Source organism: Muntiacus reevesi, chromosome 17 (genome assembly GCF_963930625.1).
Source record: "Muntiacus reevesi chromosome 17, mMunRee1.1, whole genome shotgun sequence".
In the NCBI taxonomy this organism is placed as follows: Eukaryota; Metazoa; Chordata; class Mammalia; order Artiodactyla; family Cervidae; genus Muntiacus; species Muntiacus reevesi.
The window spans coordinates 46,065,307-46,084,066 of NC_089265.1; the positions used below are offsets into that span (position 1 = coordinate 46,065,307).

The 18,760-nt window shown below is 37.3% G+C and overlaps 1 protein-coding gene and 1 pseudogene across 1 annotated transcript in view; both read left to right on the forward strand.

Moving 5' to 3' along the window:
* ANXA1 (annexin A1) overlaps positions 1-18,760 on the forward strand; it is a 136,193-nt gene that overhangs the window by 2,367 nt on the left and 115,066 nt on the right. The gene's annotated exons all lie outside the window — the stretch shown is intronic.
* LOC136148250 (cytochrome P450 1A1-like) lies at positions 348-15,598 on the forward strand (annotated as a pseudogene).

Below are 18,760 nucleotides of genomic sequence, written 5' to 3' on the forward strand. Positions count from 1 at the left end.
GAGTATGAAATCAGGTTCTATAGCTTCAATCCGTTTGCCACCCACCAGGCTGCTTCCTACATTAAGTTATCCTCTCCTTCTGTCTATGATGTCAACAACTGACATGAAAGGATTTGGTCTGATGATTAGAATCATGAAAATAATAGAATTGAGATAGACATACAGTGAATTTTGCAAGAATTTCATTTTACCTTCTTGGTGCACTCTTTAATAATAGTTTCCATCTAAATATAAAGAGTCTGTACTTTTCTCCTAAATGTTTACATGGAGAAAGACTACTTAGTCTATGCTTAGAATAGCAAAAATGGTGGTTAAATTTTTCTATTCTAGGTGTTTTATACCTGAAAATGATATTCGGCATGGCAGTCACTTCTGGAGAGGTGACCACTTCTCTCATAATTTTGGTGATGGTTTTGTTTTGTAAGAGCACTAGGAAACAAAGAGAGAAAGGAGGTGTTTCCTCCTGGCCCATGGTCCCTCCCCATCATGGGAAATCTTCTTCAGCTTGGAGACCATCCTTACCTTACATTCATGGAAATGAGGAGAAATATGGAGATGTCTTTCTCATCAAACTTGGTATGGTGCCTGTCCTGGTGGTGAATGGGATGGAGATGGTGAAAGAAGTGCTACTCAAAAATGGAGAGCATTTTGCAGCCTGACCTAACATGTATACGTTTTCTTTCCTGGCACAATGAAGGAGTCTTACGTTTTCAGTCAATTATGGGGAGAGTTGGAAACTTCATAAGAAAATTGCTTCCAAAGCTTTATGAACATTTTTTAAAGCAGAAACAAAATCCTCGACCTGCTCTTGTTTACTTGAGGAACATGTCATCGAGGAGGTCTCTGAGCTGGTAAAAGTCTTTACAGAATTGACTTCCAAGAGTGGCAGCTTTGAACCTAGAGGTGCTATCACCTGTGCTATGGCCAGTGTTGTCTGTGCCCTTTGCTCTGGCAAGAGATATGACCACAGTGATGAGGAGTTTCTTAGAATTGTTAAAACGGATGATGACTTGCTCAAGGCCTCCGGTGCTGCAAATCCTGCTGATTTCATACCATGTTTCTGATACCTTCCTTTGCAAATTATAAATGCTCCCTGGGAGTTTTATCATGCCCTGGATCAGGCATTTATTCTCTACTATTTATTACTATTCTATTTATTCTCTATCAGGCATGTTTACTGCTCTACGTGTACAAGATCATCTTACAACATGATAAGGTAAGGGTTTAAATGCATGACGGGACAAGGGATTCGGTGAGAAGGAAAAAAAAAAAAGTGGTAAAATTCATTGAGAACTCAGACAGTTGTATGCACTACCCTGGTTCTTTTACTGTAGTTTTTCCATAATGAACCTCATCCAAACCATTAATAAATGTGAAGTCCAGTCAGAGAGATTATATGGCAATATTACTTAGTTCTCATGTAGGGACCCAAAATAGAACTTTGAATTTTTTGAAATCTCAGAGTTTCCCTACTGTGTAGATAAGACGCATACTTGAAGTATGAATCTGTCCTTGGCTGATAAATGATGATCAACATATAAGTGGGTTTCCTGAAGAAATGACCCAATAATTTTGTTTCTCTAATTTTATCTCTGAAACTATGAGGTCTTAAAAGTATCAGAATAGTTTTTTCAGAAAGTTCTTTGAATAATTATAAGGAATGTTCTATAAGAAGCTTTCAGCTTAATCTCATATCCTTCTTAAGTTTCTTTCCTATGGAAAAATGAACTTTGAGATCATAACACATGTAGAAACGTTCTCCAGATGACAGAAGCAAACCTTTTTGTGAGGCCATTGAAATGTTTTTGGCCCAATTTGATGGTCCACAGAAAAGAAAATTTCTCTCTCAAATTATGTAAATACTAGAAAAAAATCCTAGTTGTTAGGGAACTATTTCCTGAGAGTAAAGCATTGGAAAAAACATGAAAAAGTGGATAATTGAATAAAGGAAGAGAGTGAGGACTTAAGTCCCATCTGATTAAAAGGAATGGGCAGAAAACAATCTGTATCAAGGTACCAGCCTGGAATTCTAGATCAGATACTGTAAATAAAACAGTTTGTGAAATTCATAAAATTTTTTTCCTACTCCCTAATCTGTCCCAATCCCATCTCCTTCTGCATGGTGATTATAGTAAAATTCTTACAGTAGGTTTGAAAACCTCTTATATTTATTGCTTAGCATATTCTCTATAAGTTAACCTCTAATTTTTCTAAGTGCACTTCCAGACATCGGCATACTCTTTATTGATTGAAAAAAAAACTTTTAAGAAGAAACCTGAATTTGGTAACTTGGTTTTCTTTACTACAGTCTTTTATGATTGAGCATTACCACTGATAAGCAAAATTATTTGCAAGATTTAAAACGATCTACTTATATTCTTTACATTCCTAAGTTAATTGGGTTCATTTCAAGTTACATGGTAATCTGGCTTTTCCTGCATGAGAGTCATATGTTCTGTAAAATGTAGGAAGGGATGAATAATCATGTTAAGGTTTATGTCCTCAGGACCACATCCAAGCTATCACTGATGCTCTGATTAATGCATGCCACAACAAATATGCTGTCACCAAAACGACCACATTAAATGATGATGAAATTATAAGCACTGTGAGTGACCTCTTTGGAGCTGGTATGTACAACTGTTTATCAGTATTTAAAGTGAATGGCGATTAATCACAATTTTCTGTTTTCTGCTATAAAGTATTTCCCTCTTTTGATATTGGCCATTTACTACTTTTAAGTCTACATCCCACTCTCAATCCTTTTCCCAACCTGTTGACATTTATTCTTAATCTGTTTGAGAATACATTTTGTCTCATGTATTCTTTTAAAATGGGCTTAATATTTTCATGTACTAGTGTGTATTCTTATATTTATCATGAGCTTTAATATATGTAAATTATCATTGCTATTTGCATCTCATTTATAAATTTTTTCATGAAACCCTATATATTTAAGATCCAATCATGGTTGTCAGGTGTATTTCTAATTTGCTGCTTCTAACAACTGCACAGTACTCCATGGTCTATACCCTCCCCACATTTTACTAGTCGGTGTCTCAGTAATGCAGATATTGAATATCTTGCCAATGCTAAGATGACCATCTTTGTGCATCAATTTTGTCTCCTTTTTCATTGTACTCTTATGTTATGAAGCAGAATTTCTGGGTCACATAATAAAAGGATTCTTGAGCTTTTCGTACAGATTATCAATATCCTTTTCAGGAAGATAATTTATATCTCCATCACAGATTATCAATATCCTTTTCAGGAAGATAATTTATATCTCCATCACACCACTATCATTCTTAACACTTCATAGTTTTTTTCTTCTTAAACCATTCTTACCTATTGATGAGAGCAATTTTCAGGTATTGAGGTCTGGGGAAGTTATCATGGTGGGCACATGATTTGGCTTCAGCTTTGCACTCAAGTTCACTCAGTGGTAAACAGTCCACCTGTGAATGCAGGAGACCTAAGAGATGCAGGTTCCATCCCTGGGTTGGGAAGAGCCCCTGGAGGAGGGCAGAGCGACCCATTCCATTATTTTCTCCTGGGGAATCCCATGACAAAGGAGCCTGGTGGGCTACATACAGTCCATAGAGTTGCAAAGATTTGGACATGATTGAAAGACTTATTCACTTTGAAGATAGGGATAATATTTCACCCCCCTTCCTATGATACCAACTCTAGGAATCCTTCAAAGATGAAATTTCCTTCTCAGACACCATGTCATGCTGACTCACTGAAAGCTCGAAGGATGGACCCCTGTCATGTTTGATGTTTGTTCTTTGTTCTGACAAAATATAAAACTGCGGTTCAGGAATCTGTAATGGAGCTGGATGGTCATTGTGGACATGGTTTCAGACATGTTCCTGCATCACTGAGAACTTGAATTTTCTGTGCTATGTCAAACTCAAGGACAACACCAGCCGTTTTCAAAACAATATCTGCTAGTAGCTGCCAGCTGCAAACTTATGGTTTGAAGTTTTCTCCTTGTAACTAAGCAACTATTTTGAACCCTAGGCAATCCTTGCTTAACAACCACACTTACTTCTTGCCAATTCCAACCGTAATTCTTGACAGACACCTTATGTAACTTTGCAGTTTTTTCCTATACAAACTTTCCCCATTTTAATTCTGGGGAAACACAATTCAAGTGCTTCTTGAATCTGTCTCCTGGGCTACAGTCCTCAGTTTAGCGCAAATGAAACTCTGTTCTAGGGACTTCCCTGGCAGTCCAGTTGTCTGGTTGGAGAGCTAAGATCCCACATGCCTTGTGATGTAACAATGTAACAAATTCAGTAAAGGCTTTAAAATGGTCCACATCAAAAAATCTTTTTTAAAAAAAGTTCTCTATTCCTATTATAGATTATTTATTATTTGTGCTGACACTATGAAATTTCTTACAGCTCTTGTAAGATATTAGACTGTAGAAAGCAAATTCCCTTAGTATAACAGCAACAACAGCAAAATTCTAAAGATGTTTTAACAGTTTCATCTTAGGTGGAATATTCTTCAGACTTGTCTTCTCCTTTCTTCTTTATGCCATCGTTATTGGCAATTGGGTTCACTTTTTCCTAGGGTCTACATATTTGTGTTCCTGAATTTCCTTTGCAAACAGAGGCATTTGTTTGTTTGTATTATTTTTCCTCATGCTGAAATAAATAATAGGTTGCTTAAACCTTGTTATAAAAAGAAAAGTTCATAATGATCAAAATATGAATCCTGATATTTATTCAAATAGTCCTAGGTCTTGGATATAAAGTTCATGGCTCTACAATATGCAAAATCAGTGTCTTTTATGCAGCATTCATGACTTGTTTTGTTTTCTTTTATTAGCAAATTGAGACAGTGTATTTTGAATAGAATTCCATATTCTTGTACCATGCTGTATGATACTATAGACACCATTGTTGGCAAATCCATTTGGGCAACTCATTTTCAGGATAATTCCTTGCACTGTGAAGTCATGTTAGAAATTTTATGTCAAAAGAACTGTTGAATCTACTGGCTCTCTAAAGAGATTGCCCTGTTCAAAAAATGTAAAACCAAGTCTTGAGAAGAGATATTTGGGAAGGGGTTCTGATTGCTCTGAAGCTAAATTTGGGTATATTTCTTGCACATGTTGTCCTGCAAGGTTGTTTAGAGAACAAACAAATTCTGAAGTCCCAGTGCAGTGAAACCACAGATTTGAATCAGAGACTCACCTTGTCTCTTGTGTGGTCCTGGTAGAATATTCAGCCACCTCTGTGCTGCATGTTTCTCGTCTCTAGAGTGAGGCTAATCACAGCCCCCATTTCAAATGACAGGGCAATCAAGTGATCAGTGTTTGGAATTATCACTGTTATTGTTGTCATCATCATCATGAAGACCTTAAATGTTATATTGATTTAACCATTCATTTTTGCTACTAGATTTTAGAAGATTTAGTAGAAAACACAAATAACATTTTTAATGTTGGCAATAGTGTTAGTCACTCAGTCATGTCTGACTCTGTGACCCCATGAACTGTAGCCTGCCAGGCCCCTCTGTCCATGGAATTTTCCAGGCAAGCATACTGGAGTAGATAGCCATTTCCTTCTCCAGGGGATCTTCCCAATCCAGGGATCGAACACTTGTCTTGTACACTGCAGGCAAAGTTTTTGCCATCTGAACAATTAGGTCATCACTGAATTGAATTTACAATTGGAACAGGCTAGAAAAACTGTTTAATGTGATATTTCTGACTGTAGGTTTTCAAGAAAACTGATTGCATTCTTTGATGTAGTGTAAAGTCATCCTTGAGAAAAGATGAAGTTTTATATAGACTTTTTAGCTTTAATTTTCATAATAAATGAAAAACATCTTACCAATGTATAGATGATACCAAAGGTGAAGACACCATGTTTAAAGAATGAATTTTTAAAATAAAATAACTATATTAAAAGTTAATATTTCAAAAAATTGAATGTATTCAACCTTCCATTATGCACTTATACAAACTTATGGCCTTGAAGCCAGGTAAGTCCAAGTTTACATCCCTCCTGTCTCTTCTGAGTTGAGTCCCCTTAAGCAAGGTCCATAAGGTCCTCAAGGCACAGCTCTTTCCTCAGTTAAATGGGCATAGAATAGAATAAGCATTCAATAACTATTTAGGATTTAAGATATTATTATTATATATAGATCATAGCCATTATAACAATGGTTTATTTTGTAGTGAGCTATTTCCAATGTTTTAATTTGCCTTATAGTAATATCTATACATTAAAAATTTTAAATTTTATTTTCTATTGTGGTTGCAAGCCCCTCATATTAAATTTACTATCCTAAATTTTTATGTGTACAATGCAGTAGTGTCATATATATTCATATTGTTGTGCAACAGATTTTTAGAACTTTTTCATCTTTTAAAACTATAATTCTATGCCCATTAAACCCCAATTTGTGCTCCCCTCTCCTGCCAACCCTAGGCAACTACCTTTCTGATCTGTTTTTACAATTTTGATGACAATACCTCATATTAGTGGAATCACACAGTGTTTTTCTTTTGTGACCAAATTGTTTCATTTAGCATAATGTCCTTGATGTTCATCCATATCATAGCAAGTGGCACCATCTCCTTTTTAAGGCTGCAAAATGTTCTATTGCATGTATATACCACATTTTATTTATCCATTCGTCTATCAATGAATGTGTGGATTGTTTCCATCTCTTGACTATTGTGAATAATGCTACCATGAACATAGTTTTACAGATATTTTCAAGTCTATATTTTCAACTGTGTTGAGTACATTTTGAGAAGGTAGGTTGATCAGTCACATGGTAATTCTTTTTTTAAATATTTTGAGAGCTCTTCATGTTTTTTTCCATAGTGACTTCATCATTTTACATTTCTACCATCAATACACTAGAGTTCCATTTTTTTCTACATTCTCACCAACATTTGCTGTTTTCTGTTTTATTGATAGTGGCTATTCTAATGGGCAAGATATTAAGCCTGTGTTTTGAAATAAACCTTAATGTATAATAATTGTATTTGCAAATACAACTTATAATTACATTTATAAATACAAATTACAAATACAATTGTATTTGTAAATAATAATTATAAAAATGTATAGTAATTGTTAATGAGGAATCATATGTAGATTATTTTCCTTGAATTCTTACTGTCCAAATAACAAAGTAAATTGAAGATCTGAGTTTGCTAATACCTTTTTCCAAGATACACTTTCTCTTTATTTTCAGGGTTTGAAATAATATCAGCATGTCTATATTGGAGCTTTCTTTATTTGATATACTATCCAGAAAATTCAAGTCAAAATTCAAGAAGAAATTGGTAACATGCTTTCAGTTGAAAAATATAATTATTATGAGTATATTTTCATTTTAAATTAAAATTTTAAAAATCTTTTTTTTTTTTTTTCCCTCAGATGGAAACATTGGGATGAAATCACCCAGGTTTGAAGACAGGAAACTTTTACTCTACACAGAAGCTTTTATAAATGAAATATTCAGGCATGCCTCCTTCCTTCCTTTAACTATTCCTCATTGGTAAGAATATGCTTCTCCTTTGGGACAACAACTGTTCCAAAAGTGGTGTGGGAGGAGTGTGGAATCTAAAGCATTAGAATGAATGAAGGAAGTTCTTTAAAATCTATATTATGTTAATATTATTTAATGTTTTATTTTATTTTTGAAACTCTTTAATGAAATTTAAGCTAGAGCAAGGGAAATTACGTGAATGTTTTCCATAACTAAATTATGATGCCATTAACTTTCATCTTATATTTACTAATTAAGGGGAGGGAAGAATATTGAAATTTGGAGCAATGGATAATCTAACCATAATTTATATTTGGTTATTAAGTGTCGTACAGACTCACTTAACTTACCCCCATGAGCAGCCTTGCTGCTGCTGCTGCTAAGTCACTTCAGCAACCTTAGCCACCTGCTAATGTGATGTGGCTTCATTTCCAATAGCTAAGAGTTTTGTCAGACAATAGATGGAGGGAGCTAGTGTTGCCACAAATAGACTGAACAGAGTATACATTTATCGGTATTTGAAAGTTTACTGAACTTTATGCCAGACTCTCCAGCTCCCAAAGGCATGCCAGTAGAGGTTAAGTAGACAGCCTTTATTAAATATGTACGTAAACAACTTAAGTTCTAGTAGTTCAAACTGTTTCCATTCCATATAGTTAAGATAAAAAAATTAAACTCTCAGTGCTTCTCTCTTCCCATCTTTAAATAGTGAAAGTGTGGGAATGTCTCTCTCCTCGTGGTAATCGGCACAGCAGAATGCAGTGGCCTCAGCCCAGGGATCTCAAAGGGGAAGACCACTAGCTGAGCAGTCAGACCCAGACAGTGAGCCACTCAGGCCCCTGGATTTTGCCTGTCTAGTTTGCTCTCCATATTTCACATGTGATGCTACCTATTCACAGTGATCTCTTTCCTTCAGATCCCCTCTCTGGTTGAAGCAGATTTCATCTTTAACTTAATAAAAAAGTGAAGTGTTAGCTGCTGAGCCATGTCTGACTCTTTGCGACCCTATGGACTATCGCCCTCCAGGCTCCTCTGTTCATGGAATTCTTCAGGCAAGAATACAGGTGTGGGTTGCCATTTCCTTCTCCAGGAAATCTTCCTGATCAAGGGATCAAACCCAAGTCTCCTGCATTACAGGCAGATTCTTCACCATCTGAGCCATCAGGAAAGCCCCCCCCAAAAAGGTCCTACATTTAAAGATGCAGCTCTTCTGTCCCAAAGGCTTCAGTAGGGTGACTTTGGGTGCTACAAAAAAGAATAAAATCTACAAGTTATACTAAGAAATAAGGAACAGAGAACAAATTTACTGGAGGCATTTGGGGTGAAATGAAAGTGATCATATACTTTGGGATCCTGAAAACACATCTGAGGACCTAATAGGTAGAAACATATTTTAGAAAATAGGTATTCATTATATTATTAAAAGTGAAGAAATGAAGTAATATATAAACTAAAAAAATCAGATGCATTGACCAATGAGAGTAGTGTGATATGACCCAATAATTTTAGCACAAACATATTAATAAAAGGCATCTTATATATATCATTAGGGACTAATCCATTCTATACTTGGATATTTACTATTTTCCATCTTAAAGGACAAGGGATCAAAAAGCAGAAAATAAGTTAAAATGAAATAGATTGAAGCAAGATAAATAGAACAATCTTAGGTAAAGGGGACAAAATTTTTGCTATTACTTGTACCATATGTACATACACATGAAGGTTAAACAGTACCCTAATAAGTATTTATTGGATATACACTCTTTAAAAGTTGTGTAGAAAGGCACTTTCATATGGGAAGTTTTGGAAACATATATGTATATAGAAAGAGAAATCCTACAATGAATGCATTAATGTATTGAATCCTTCTTTAGAATATATAATCACTCATATTTTCATATTAGTGAAGTCAAATTTTACATGCTAGGTTTCCAAAGAGTAGGAACATGTGCTTTTTTATACAGATTAGAATTTGAGCAGCTGAATCCACAGAGGGAGTGACAGGAATGTACTGAGAAAGGCAAGTGGCTACACATAGGAACAGGTAATCCTTCCAACAAATAGGTCCATCCCTTTTTTGGTCTTATCCTTTGTTGGGTTTTGAGGACACCCAATGAGTAATATCCATATTATTTGCCAAAGTTCAGTACCAACTGCAAGATGAAAGGTCAGAGAGAGTTTCAAATATTAACTTTCTAAATTAACAGAACTAGTTTGCACAGTTTGGCTGAGAGCTAGACTAAGGAGGCTGAGTCATAGTTTCCACCTGAATTAGACATACTTCTCCACTCATGCTCTGGTGAAGCTGGATGACTGCAGTCTCCCTGGGAAGTATGAAACTGGCTTCTCCGCTTAGTCCATTAATAACTATAGATGAGATTTGCCTTCTATACAGAGATTTACCTTCTCTCTTCTCGGAAGAGAGAACCCAGAAGTGGCTAAGACAATTGTGTCCAGTGACTATTCTCAAACTTATCACATTGAAATGTCACTGAGAGTGAGGGCCATTTTGGAAGTTAGGGAGTACCGTATGGAAACATAACATGCATAATCCATGCATAAGCCATGCATAATCACAGAAGTATAAAGGGGAAAGGTGTACAGTATGCATAAAGTAGTCTGAGTATGGGACTAGAAAAATAAAATACTTGTTCTAGAAGCAACTTCGATCCTCCAGGTACAACTAATATCATTTCACAGCTAGAAAATGAAATCGCAGAGTAGATATGAGATTTGCCCAACATCTCACTTAGAACACTATCTAGAATTCAGATCTCCTAGTTCCAATTCCATTCCAATTCCTAGATATGTCTATCAAGTACTAACTGATGTGTATTTTTTTAATCTATTAGTAAAAGACAAAAACATGCTGTATACAAAGAAAATTCTTTATAATTTCCTTAAAAGTTTCTGGTTGTAATTGCATATGTCTCCTTATGACCAACTCTGTCATAGAAATATTGTGATGATTTTCTGGAAATTTTAGCTCATAGCAATGCCCTCAATGTAGTAAATGCTCAATATGTCTAACAAATACAAAATAAAGAATAATTAGTAATTTGACAATAGGTAGAAGATACATCAATTAATGAATGGAGATTTATAGAGATGTCATTATCATTATTACAGTAAAAAATAACTTTAATGGCTCAGTGGTAAAGAATCCACCTGCAATGCTGGAGACACAGGAGACACGGGTTCAGTCCCTAGCTTGGGAAGATCCCCTGGGAAAGGAAATGGCAACCCACCCCAGTAATCCTGCCTGGGAAATACCACGGACAAGAGGAGCCTTGTGAGCTATAGTCCAAAGGGTCTCAAAGAGTCAGACACAATTGCGTGACTAAGCATGGAGCTCAGAAAAGATATATCAATTAATGAATGAATAGAGATTTACAAAGATGTCATCCCACTCCAGTACTCTTGCCTGGAAAATCCCATGGATGGAGGAGCCTGGTAGGCTGTGGTCCATGGGGTTGCTAAGAGTCAGACACGACTGAGCGACTTCACTTTCACTTTTCACTTTCATGCATTGGAGAAGGAATTGGCAACCCACTCCAGTGTTCTTGCCTGGAGAATCCCAGGGATGGGGGAGCCTGATGGGCTGCCGTCTATGGGGTCACACAGAGTTGGACACGACTGTAGCGACTTAGCAGCAGCAGTAGCAGCATATCATTATTACAGTAAAAAATAGCATTAATAAAAATAGTCCATGCATTGTGGGAAGCAGCTTAGCGATGGGTTATTTGAGTTTGCAGGATGCATTATAATGCTGTATTTCTCTTTCTTATAGTACTACAGCAGACACTACTCTGAATGGCTATTTCATTCCCAGGAAAACATGCAGCTTTATTAATATGTATCAAGTAAATCATGATGAGTAAGTCACCATTTGCTTTTGAACTGTGGTGTTGGAGAAGACTCTTGAGAGTCCCTTGGACTGCAAGGAGTTCCAGCCAGTCCATCCTAAAGGATCAGTCCTGGGTGTTCATTGGAAGGACTGATGTTGAAGCTGAAACTCCAATACTTTGGCCACCTGATGTGAAGAGCTGACTCATTGAAAAAGACCCTGATGCTGAGAAAGATTGAGGGCAGGAGGAGAAGGGGACAACAGAGGATGAAATGGTTGGATGGCATCACTGACTCAATGGACATGGGTTTGGGTGAACTCCAGGAGCTGGTGATGGACAGGGAGGCCTGGCGTGCTGCGGTTCATGGGGTCGCATAGAGTCAGACACGACTGAGCGACTGAACTGAACTGAACTGAAGTCACCATTTATTTCTTGAGATAAAATTTGCTTAGTTCTTTGTTTGCTCTTTATTAATTTGGGAAAAGTTTTCATTCTTCTTAACCAAAATTCTTCCCGTCTGTTTCTCTTTAAAGAAGTTGGAGAGAAATTCAGTTTTCTTGCCTCACAGGTAATGAGAAGGATGAAATCTTAATACAAATTCATTCAGAGTAAACTGAATTTCAAACATGGGCTCACAGGGAGAGATGTGCGCCAAGGGCTTCATGGGCTCACCCTCTACATGGGTAGGAGCAGCCCATATTTGAAAAGCAGCCTGAAATTCCCCACTGGAGTATAAGCCACTAAGCAGAGGGTTGTTTTTTCTCTCTCTCTGTCTCTCTCTCTGTTTATTTGCTTTTTCCTCAACCCAAGCACCTAGGTCAGTGCCTGGCACATAGTAGGCACTCTCTAACTATTTGTGAAGAAAACGCAGCTAGAGGCTTGTTCATATCAATCGCAGAAGGGCAGGCTGAGCTGAAAGTACCTCAGGAGTGAAAAGTGAGACTGATGGGTGGTGACGGCAGTGGTGGGAATAATGAAGAGTATAACTAATGTTTAGAGACCCTACTGTGTTCTGAGGGCTTCCCTGGTGGCTCAGTGGTAAAGAATCACCCTGCCAACCTGGGAGACAGGGGTTTTATCCCCGGGTCAGGAAGATCCCCTGGAGAAAGAAATGGCAGCCATCCCACTCCAGTGTTCTTGCCTGAGAACCTCATGGGCAGAGGAGCCTGGCGGGCTACAGTCCATCGGGTTGCAGGGAGTCAGACATGACTTAGCAGCTGAAACAACAACTGTGTGCTGGGTACAAAATGCTCAGATATATCCACTCTGACCTCAACAGTAATCCTATATCGTGGTGCTATCATAATCCCAGTTTTCCTGATGAAGAAACTTTCAGCCCAATTGAGCAAATTACTTATGACTACATTTTCAGCAGGTAACAGAAGCGGGATTCACATCCAGTGCAAATCCTATTTAATATGCAAATCTGGTTTGATGGAAATAATATGCCTCATGTAGTGAGGGCTTGATGTTTCCAGCAAACTGATAAAGACTGTATTCTTTTCTTTCTTTTCTTTTTTTTTTTGGTTTCCTTTGGCTACACCACATGGCTTGCCAGATCTTAGTTCCCCTACTGAGGGTCGAACCTGGGCCCCAGCAGCAAAAGCACCTAGTCCTAACCACTGGACCAACAGGGAATTCCCAAGATTGCTTTCTTATACACTCAGCTAGCCATATGTACAGTACTCTGTAGAGCTTCTCCCTCTTTACCCAAGACCTCATCTGACTGATGGCTTAGATGCTAGGCTAGTAGGGAGGGAAGTTATTATGCTATGCTGCTAACAGCACCTTCACGATCTCTGTAACCAGCAAAATGGTGGAATATACTGCATAGTCTGTCCCACTGGAAAGCTTATTGTCAGAGAGATTGATACATTTCTTCTCCACCTAGTGACTATGCTGGATAAACCTAAACATTTTTAAACCCACTATAAGAAGAAATACAGTCAGTGTAAATGGAATGGCATTTATTTTCTGTTAGTACAACCCCAAGTAACTCAAGTGTTCTAGCATCCTAAGAACTTGTGATTATAACGCCTATTGAGTAATGAGCAAATAAGCTCAGTTAACACAGGTGCTAATAAAGAAATACTCTTTGTAAGAAGGCACTTGTTTAAGTTAAATGAGTATGTAATTCAAGACTTGATACTATGGGGAAGTTATTCATGTTTAATCTAAAAGGTCACAAGTTCAAGCACACTGAGCAATGGAAAATATGAAAAGTGACTTGTACATTGAAGCAGTGGGGAGAGGTCACCTGCTGTGTCTATCCAACCCAGTAAACTATTGGTGAGCAGGACATTGTCGCAGTGTGGTCAGCTCTTTTAGTTATAAACAGGAACTTGGAAATGGAGATTTTCTTGTGGAATCTTCTGATTTTTAAATGTTAGCAACAATGAATTACTTTTAAAAGATTATGAGAGCAAAACGAAGTTTGTTGGAGGACTGAATATCATTTGTAAATCTCCAGGTCTGTGACCTCCGGTGCAGAGAAAACCAATTTTTCTCCTAGGAAGAGGGTGACATCTATAGACAAAGAGACCCAGTTCTTTATGAAGTCAGGTGAGTCTCTGATGTATGGCCTAGGGTGTAGATAACACACTCTCATTAGTTGTAGATGAGCCTGACGCAGTGCTTGTGACAAAAGGTGGAAGGAGAAGAGAGAACCAAATGTGGGCAACCCCCTCAATCAGAGTTGCTTTCAGGAGACCTGGCTCCTCTCTGTGATGATGTGTGAAGATTATTTCCAAAACAGTGAAAGAGCAACAGGGTGAAAGGTGTGGCCTCGATAGTCTAATCCTTCCTGTTCCTTTTGTTTAAAACCAAGGAGATTAAAATATTTATTACCTTTTATTTAACCACAATTTTGGAATATTCTAATGAGACTTTTGTGGAATTATTCATTTAAAATAATAAAAAATTAAAATACGTTTTTTGTATTTTATTCACTATTTAATGAACCAGAAACCATTTTTGTGAAAAATAGGTATAATTGTACTAAGTTTTATGATAACTAAATCTGTCAACATATTAAAGGGAATAATGACATATATATCCACAATAATTATCTAATTATATACCTCCATGACTATACACATATACGTTTGCATACTCAGTCATGTCTAACTCATTTCAACCCCTGGACTGTAGCTTGCCAGCTTCCTCTGTCCATGGAATTTTCCAGGCAAGAATATTGGAGTGGGTTGCCATTTTCTTTTCCAGGGGGATCTTCCAGCCCCAAGGGTTGAATCCACATCTCCTGCATCGGCAGGCAGATTCTTTACTGCTGCTCCACCTGGGAAGCACCACACACATGTACACACACACACACAGATATATGTGTATGTAACTTTATATACATTGTTCTGAACTTGTACGAAAGACTTTATCCAAAGCAAAATTATTATGGAGAAGTTGGCAACAAAAGTAAAAGTGATAAAACGAATTCTTTAAAAATTTTTATTTTTGTCTATTTTATACAGAACTATTTGGGATAATCCCAATTTACTTAGACCTGAGAGACTTCTGAATGAAATCAGGGAAATGAATAAGTCTTGTTGAGAAACTGTTCATTTTTGGAAGGGGAATCCGGAAGTGTCTCGGAGAAGAGGTTGCACGAAATGAAGTATTCGTTTTCATCACCACAGTTCTGCAACAGCTCACACTGAAGAAAAGCTCCGGGGTCGCGCTTGACCTGAAACTCATGTATGGATTAGTCATGAAGCCAAAACCAGACCAACTTCAAGCAGAGTCCCGTTCCATGGGTAGTTCCTGTTTTTAGATTCTCAGATCAGATGGAAGTTTTCTTGTTTAATTTAGAAAAATTTGGGGCTTCAAATTCACTTAGCAAGCAGTTTATTAATAAAATTCATCCCTCTAAGCTCAGTTCAGTTCGTTGTATGTCATCCTAGTGTAGTGGTTTTTAGGTGTATGGTATAGCCTGCCTCATATGAGAGCGCTTATCTTACGAGGATATTTTAAGATAACGAAGTGTAATGTGATTCAAGGGTTCTAAACACATGTCTCATGTGCTGGTGACCCAGGTGTCACTGTGAGCAATGGAGAAGGGAATGAATGAGCACTGGTAGATGGAGCAAGCAGGCAAGGGGCTTCTGTCTTCCTTCCCTCTGGGCCAGCTTCAATAGACAAATATACTGATACTAGTCTTCAACATTGGGGTCAGCACAAAAACAAAGTTCTGGTGTTGAATATATTCCTTTCCACTGGACTAGGAACTAGGTACTCAAGAGGTCCAGAGAAGGGAGTTAAAGTTGCCCAGAGCAGCAGAGAACATTTCATGGGATAATCGCTGAGCTGTGCTAGATTTGGAGAGACAGGGGAGAACATGTAAAGAGGGGATGTCTTCAAAATCCACTTTTATATTGGCTCTATGTTTTCTGGATTATGAATTTAACTTCAGGGCAAATTGGTATTTTCACAAGGTTATCAGTTCCTTTCGATAACCTATAAAAATACATGTGTGTTAGTTTGCAAGGGCTACTGGCAAAACAAAATATTAACATCACAGTCTGAATGGCTTTAACAACAAACATTTGTTTTCTCACGGTTCTGGAGGCTGGAGGTTTAAGAACAAGGCGCCGGCAGGGTTGGCTCCTCCTGAAGGCTGTTTCTTGAGTCTGTAGACGGGCTGTCCTCAACGTGGCCTTTGGTCTATACCCACACATCCCTGTGTCTCTCCTTTTTCTTGTTAAGGACAACAGTTATCTTCGATTAAAGCCTCATCCTAATAGCCTCATTTTAGCTTAACTATACCCTTAAAGACCTTAACTCCAAATGCAGTTACATTCTGAGGTACTGGGTGTTGAGACTTCAACATAAGAATTTAGGGAGATACAATTCAAACCTTAATAAAATGTTAGGAGGTAAAAAAGATAGCAACTAAAACTTTTTCAGTATAGTACCCAGCACTGTGTGCTTCTTTAATTGAACTTGTTAATGAGTTAAGGCATATGAGGGACATAAAATAGACAGTAAAAAGCTATTTTATTTATTTATTTATAAAGAAAGGCTATTTTAGATTGAAGGTTTAAGGGGAGCTGCATTATAAAGGGCTTGAAATACAAGCAGGAAATGAGAGCATTATCTGGGGTCTAATTCAAATGCAGAGAGCACTTAGGGATAACAACCTAAGGCCATCTAGATAATGACCATCTTGATCAGGATGTCACAATGGAAATAGAGAAAGTAAACAACTGACAGACATGGAGGGTTAAAATTAGGACTTCATCTTTCTTTTCCAAGTACACACAAATTCAGCCTTATTCTTCAGAATAAACAAATTGGATGGCCTGTCCTTTTTTGTAAAAGCTTTTGAAATTGTTTGTATTATCCACGTGACAGTATGTCAAATTGAAACTATTCTTACATTTTTTTTCTGTAAGAAACTATCAAATCTTCTGTGTATGCAATAACAGTGGGGGTGACAGGAACACAGTAAGAATCTTGCTGTTTATCTGGTATTTTCCTTAAGGAATTATGTTTATCGAACCTCTTGTTTTTGTTGTTTTTTCAACAGTTAGCAAATGATTTATTTATTTTAACACACTGTATTGTAAAATGCTAATTTCCACTTTGACTCTGCTCCTAAGGCATAATTAGTGTGCTATTGCACTTTTGGAAAATTTGTGTGTGCAGTTTATGCAATTTTAGAAACATGGATAAGACTAAAACAGGGAAAAGGAAGTTTAAAAGCAAAATGGAAATAGCTTTTCTTTGTCATTTAATATGTAACAATGAGCTATTTTTAATTATATGTATTTATCTGGAAACAGTCATTTATCTTATAAAAATATAATTAGAAGCAACACTGTACCACACTTTTATATTGAAATAAGTTAATTGAATAACTTAAATTTATACTTTCAAATTTTGGTGCTGGAGAAGACTCTTGAGAGTCTCTTGAACTTCAAGGAAATCAAACCAGACAATCCTAAAGAAAATCAACCCTGATATTCATTGGAAGGACTGACACTGAAGCTGAAGCTCCAATACTTTGGCTACTAGATGCAAAGAGCAGACTTATTGAAAGAGATCCTGAAGGGGATGGCAGAGGATGAGACGGTTAGATAGCATCACTGACTCAGTGGACATGAATTTGAGCAAACTCTGGGAGATAGTGAAGGACAGAGGAGCCTGGGGTGCTTCAGTCCATGGGGTTGTAAAGAATTGGACATGACATAGCGACTGAACAGCAACAAAATTAACATAAACCTCTTTAATCATCTGGAAACCTACATGCAGAATTCATTATGAGAGAGAGCAATTGATAACAAATGGATATCAGTAGCAATCCAAGATGAGTAAGGTCTTTAAAGCCATTATATATGAAGTAAAAAGAGTAATAGAAATTAGATATCCTGCTACATGCATGTGCATGCTCTCAGTCACTCATGTGTGCCCAATTCTTTGCAACCCCATGGACTATAGCCTGCCAGGCTCCTCTGTCCATGGAATTTTCCCAGGAAAGAATACTAGAGTGGGTTGCCATCTCCTGCTCCTGGGGACCTTCCCAACCCAGGGATTGAACCTGTGTCTCCTGCATTGGCAGGCAAATTCTTTGCCACTGCACAGAAGTACATATGAATACTTATAACTCTGTGCCCTCCTTGTATTAATAGCTACAGCCCCTTGGGACTTTTGGTAACACCATGAATATGAAGGTCAGACTAGAAACTATCCACTGCATGATGCAAGTGAAAGAGAATGTGCCTGGTCCCAAGTGTTTTTCAAGGAAGAAAACTTGCACCAAAATTTATAAAAACATTTATATATTCCTACATTGAAATTCTCTAATTTCTTCCCAGCTAAACCTATAATTCAGATATGATATCAACCTACATGACAGGGTAAGAAATCAGAACCATTTCTGAGAGGCAGCAGGGGTCTTTGAGGATTTTACTATCTAAATAATTATTAATTAGGCTCTCAAATCTACAGATACTTCCAGGTCTCTAGATAGGTGGATACATAATTTTATGTTTCAGAGTCACGCAGGACATCCCCATAAAATCCAAGTTTCATATGCTAAACAAACAAAAAGGCACCTTAAATCAGAAATAGCTAAAGAGTGTTGTTTTACAGCTTAACAGGCTATAAAAATAAATGCCCTGCGAGAGCATCATTGACTTCCACTTCAGATAAGGATAAAAAGCAGGGTGTAGACAACTGATTCTTTATGATACACATGTTTAATAGTGGGAAAGTCAAAACAAAAATCATGAGGTTTATAGGTCTTTTTGTATCCTTCAGGTTATTTACAGAGAATAGTTTGCCTTAATCCAACATTATATCAAGCCCCATCAACCATAAGCTGCACATTACACACAATACTGTTGCCTTTATCTCTGCCCCTGTGGATGGAA